At 42.4% G+C, this 5,548-nt stretch overlaps 1 protein-coding gene and 1 long non-coding RNA gene across 2 annotated transcripts in view; one reads left to right on the plus strand and one right to left on the minus strand.

Annotated features, from left to right (window-relative positions):
• The window catches only part of cttnbp2 (cortactin binding protein 2), a 96,255-nt gene that overhangs the window by 59,972 nt on the left and 30,735 nt on the right, over window positions 1-5,548 (minus strand). The window lies entirely within an intron of this gene.
• Window positions 1-5,548, plus strand: part of LOC116693832 (uncharacterized) — a 13,002-nt gene that overhangs the window by 2,768 nt on the left and 4,686 nt on the right. Inside the window, exon 2 of the long non-coding RNA XR_004333014.1 lies at window positions 4,217-4,226. This is a non-coding gene — a long non-coding RNA (uncharacterized LOC116693832). The remainder of the gene's footprint in view (window positions 1-4,216; window positions 4,227-5,548) is intronic.

The following is a 5,548-nucleotide window of genomic DNA, read 5'->3' on the forward strand; positions in this document are numbered from 1 at the left end:
GGGGGTTGGTTCATTGTGTTGCCCCGGGGCGTCGATGCTGTCAGCACAGGGCGGACATCAGTGTGACATCAGGAAGGAACCAGGCCATTCTTATGTAACCAACAGGACAGCGATGGTTAGCTCCTGGTGTTTGCAGCTGCGTTTCGGCCTCAGACGCCAACGAAGACCAAGGACAGAACTGGGACTTTGACACTTTAATGAGAGGCCGTTATGAGAAGCAGAATAAAGATGGCCATCACTGATCATTTCACAGAGAATCGTTTCATCGGAGGGTTGCTGCTCTTTCACTTCATTTGTCATATTTAACAGTTAGAGAACATGTGACTTTGTTTAGAGTTGTGACTCTTCACCGGTCTCACGATTCAACTGGATTACAATCATCCTGTCAACGGTTTGAATCGTTATCACGATGCGTCGCCTAAATATTTTGTAGCAATCCAACTAATTCAAGCTATCAGATATATAAAAACTCCCCTTTTTACTGCATTTGCTCTTAATAAAAGACACTTCCTGAATGAAGGGAGCCTAAACACAACAGGCAAAAACAAAAAAACAGCGACTGAAAAACAACAAGGAGGCATTCATGGTCGGTCACTGAATCGTCCAGTACTGCATCGCAGCAACGATTAATGTCAACGTCCCTAATTTTGTTTAAAAAGGGGTCGGTTTCCTTTTTAAAGGGAGAAGCCGCCTCATCTCCTCAACTTGGAAGATAAATATGAAGTGATGAGTCGATTAATCCATTAGCTAATGAACCAAAAATGAATCAAATAAGTTCTTTCTCACGCAAAAATGCTAACCACGTTTTGGTTTTAGCAGGTCAGATGTGAGGATTTGCCGTTTTTCTCCGTCTATCATAGTAAACCGAGTAACTTTTAATTATGTTCCGTCATTGAACAGACAAAACCACGACCATGCCAGAATTAGCCAAAAGGCCAGTTGTCATCTGTAGTCCTTAGCCACACGTTACAATAGAGTCCCTAAAAGTAAAAGAACAAAACAAAGGAGAGATAAAGATAAAACACAAATAATGAAATGGGGAGTAAGCAGCAACTCAAGGTAAACCATTTCTAAAATTGACATGTTACATTAGACAATGACGTTAAAAAGCATAAAATATACAAGGCAAGGAATATTAAGCAGATAATAGAAGCATGCGGGCAAAAAATTAAAACATTACACAGATGAGTGAAGTACAGTAATTGGAAAAAGATGAGACAGTTCAACAGACAGACTGACAAGATTAGTGGTGACAGATGTGACTATCAACGAGCTGTTTTAAATGAGATGCAAATGACCGTTATGGGTTGGCATATTGTTATTGATTTACTTTTCGTCTTTTAGACTAATTTCCCCCAAATTCAGCCCGACATGTCTGGCATCCTTGGAAACTTTGGGATCTCCACTAGAATGCATTATCTTCTGTGGGTCTGAACTACCGTGTTTGGGTTTAATCAATAATGGGGTTATTTGGAATATGTGAAATAAAGTGGCGATGAGAAGGCCGCCTCATCTTGGTAGATTTTCCTTTAGTGAGAACATTTGCCAAAAGACCGAAGTGCCAACTCCCACTCATACGTTGTTGACGTGTTACTATGCAGACTAGAGGCTGAGGGAAAGCCTAATGTAGTGATATTGTTACCCAGAATCCCATGCGGTGACAGCTTCCTTCACTCATGTATAATGAGATCCGCTGATAAACTCAATGAAAGTTTGATGAAGCCCCAGATACTGTACAACAAACACACACACACACACACACACACCACACAACACACACACACACCACACACACACACCACACACACACACACACACACACACACACACACACACACACACACACACACCATATCCTCACTGCTTGCGGCTGAGTTATCTGCGGTTTAAAGAGTAGCTTCAGATCTAATGATAAATAATCCTCATGTGAACGAGCACAGAGACTCGCTTGGCTGTCATGTGAAGACTCACTCGCTCTACACACAGTAACCGATGAAAAACACAATTCTGAGGACGATTCTTATTCTAAATCTCTCTCTTGCACAACAATGAAACACAATATATAATAACAGCCACAATAAATTCTATGAGACGCTGGATGAGGGGTGCATGATATATCAACTCAATACCACATTGCGCAATATTACATTGAGTGTTACCATAAGTATGCAATATTTTCATGTTTCATTGGCCAGTTACCATGCCACTTGCACATGTTAGGGCACGTCAGCGCACGGGGCCAGTACGTCACAAACCCTATGGAGCGTCCCATGTGATGTTTGTGCATATTTCCACAGAGTGACAGTGTAAGTGAAGAAATAGACAAAAAGAACCGAACAAATCAGAGACGCCAAATGGCGTTTTTCCATTGATAGTACCCGCTCTATTCGCCCGCGGTGCCTCAGCTCACTTGGAACATTGACTGAAGTAGTACTTCAAAAAGTACCGGTTAGAAGGTACCAGGGACTTTTTTTTCGTAATTGAAAACCAAAAAAGGCGATTAGAGTCGAGTAGATGCCATGCAGTGGAAAAACGCCAAAAGAACAGAAAAGGCCTAAGAGAGAGCATAGGGAGTCAGTGGAGAGAAAGAATGAGCACAAGTTAGAAAGTGAGTGTTGCTCAGGGAGAAGACGAAATAACAGATTGAAGAGGACTCTTTAGTGGCCAAAAGTAATCCCATCCCGCGTCTATTTCTCGCAGGCAGCGATCCCTTTATAAACAGTGCAGAAAGGCGGTGCAGAATATCTACGCTAGATATCTGCCAATCACCCACTGACTTGGACGGAGGTTCCTCCTCCAGCACAGTTGAAGAGGAATTTCAATCTTTTGAATGGTCTTGGTCTTTAAAAAGCTCCTGCCTTAGGTTTTAATTGGGCTGGTTTTTTAACACAGCATGATTGTAACATGTTGGTTTGAATGCCGTTTAAAAAGCTTTTCCACCCTAAAGTGAAGTCAGGCTTTTAAAGGTCCCACACTGTAAAAAAAGATAAAAAAGAGATTTCCATGTTTCCAGGACATTTAAAGTAACAGTTCCACATCTTGGGAATTATCCGTATGATCTGTTTTTATGAATAAGTGTATTTCTGTAATAGGTGACCTAATCCTTTAATGCCAATGCATTGAGCAGTTTGGTATGAACTCAGATTTACTTATTGAAGAGGACACTGACAGGAAACTATAAACGTAAACTTCAAACAGCTTCATTATAAATGTAATTGGATAAAAGCGCAACTACAACAACAAAAAATACACAAATTCTGACCTCCAGTTATAACAAAAAAAAGGTCAAATAAAGCCAATAAATCACTTTATGCATATGTGCCGGTCAGGCTATGCAACGCGCTCACACACACACACACACACACACACACACACACACACACACACACACACACACACACACACACACACACACACACACACACACACACACACACACACACACACACACACACACACACACACACACACACACACACACACACACACACACACACACACACACACACACCTATATTTTTAGTCCCTTAGCTATATGCAAATGTTTTTGAAAACATATGCAGAAAATAAAAACTTCAAACAAAACGTACGGAGGCAAACACTTTCAGAGCGAGCAGACAAACAATAAATTTCAGATAACGCGCACACAAACACGCACATAACATGACTTGCAGCTGTGTGGGGGGGCCGTGCTGCCCGGTAGAGTCAGCTCCTAGCAGCCTATTTTTATCCTTAATGCCACAGTAAACCAACACAGGCCTGCTGCTAGATTAAACCTCATAGTTCCCGCGGGCACAGCCACAAAAAGCCCCCCCCCACCCCCAAAACATATGATAGGGCCGCAAGTGTGTTTATTACTTACTGTGTGTGTCAGAGTTTGTGGTGCAGTCATGTGCATGCATATCTTTTTTTCCTGATTAAATGTGTGGCAGCATATTATATCTGTGTGATTTAATCCCGTGCTGGCACACACACACACACACACACACACACACACACACACACACACACACACACACACACACACACACACACACACACACACACACACACACACACACACACACACACACCCCTGTGAGCGTGGAGGCAGAAACATGCAAATGTATACGTTTGAGAGAAAACCAAAAAGCTCGATGCACACACACACACCTCAGTACATGGAAACGTACACAGAACCTAATTGTATTACCAGCAGCTTAGCAAGAGTGGCGAGATGAGAAAAGGTGGAGGTACAAGCCAAAGGGCTCGTGTCCAACAGCTCCTCTGATTTCACACAACAGTTTAAAAATCACAGAGCTCAGCAACCCTGGACGCACGCACACACACACTTTTAGGAGGAAAAGGAAACCCAGGAGATCTGAATGACGGGTTACCTGCCAAATTGAATGGTGAGGGAGATAAAGCACCACAACCAAACTCTTTTTTTAAAGAACACTCTGGTTGTGGGTCTTGGTCACTGGTCACCCTGGGAAAGACTGCTTTGTGTTCAGAACAGCGCTGAGGACCGAGGGTGTCTTCAGGCAATGTCAAGTCAAGTCAACGTCATTGTCAATTCTGCAATATGTTTCAAACATACAGAGCAATTGAATATACGTTTCTCTCCGACCCTTGATGTAATTAGAGATTCTCCAATAACCAATTTCTGGAAAAACCCTTCACCGTCCAACCCTTGGAAATTGAAAAAGGTCTCTTATCTCTTTCATTGTCTAAACAACCAGAACTCCCTCGACATGACGAGAAAAATGGAATATCCTCACATAACAGAACCTTGGCACATCTATTTCATGAGACAGGTGCGTAGGAGGGGGATGAGTGGGTCAAAAGCTGCAAACAAACTCCCCGTGTGCTGTTTTTCTTTAAAGAAAAAAGTAATACAGATGTTTCTGTACTAGACCATCAGGCAAGATGTTGCAAATCTTCCCAGCCTCTACCAGCCTATGACATGCTACTGCTTTTCTGTGACTTGCAAGGAAAAGGAGGGAAGGAATTCAGATTATTGGCTGGGAGAAAGTGTCCTGCTTTTTACGTCTTCGGAAATTAATCAGTCCTACAGAGGGATCGTTAGACAGCCTGTTAAATGTAGTCAATAAGTAGGAGAAAAGAAAAACCACAGCGTATCGTGGGCTGAAGACTGAATGTCTGAATGTCTCCTTAACTCTCTGCCCACTCAGAAATTAAATGTGATCACTCACGCAACAACACATTTTAAAATGACACACAAACACGGGGGTTCAGGAGACATCAGCCCACATTTTCTTGTAAATCTTTAAAGCGTGTATGGCTCTTAAGTGAAGACATGGACGTCAGTAAATAACCACATGGTGCTACAGCTGACTGCAGGCTCAGTAAAGTGGCAAACACTGGTGGTTGGCCTTTCCTGAACTACTAATCAGTGTGGGTACTTCGAATGGTTAATGTTCAACCAAGAGTTTCTGCTTTCCCTATAAAAAGGAAAAGAGAGTACACCATCACTTTTACATACCAATGCATGCTCGTCAGGTCACAATTTCCTTTCCAGCAGCTCTCACACACACACACACACACA

Source organism: Etheostoma spectabile, chromosome 8 (genome assembly GCF_008692095.1).
Source record: "Etheostoma spectabile isolate EspeVRDwgs_2016 chromosome 8, UIUC_Espe_1.0, whole genome shotgun sequence".
NCBI lineage: Eukaryota > Metazoa > Chordata > Actinopteri > Perciformes > Percidae > Etheostoma > Etheostoma spectabile.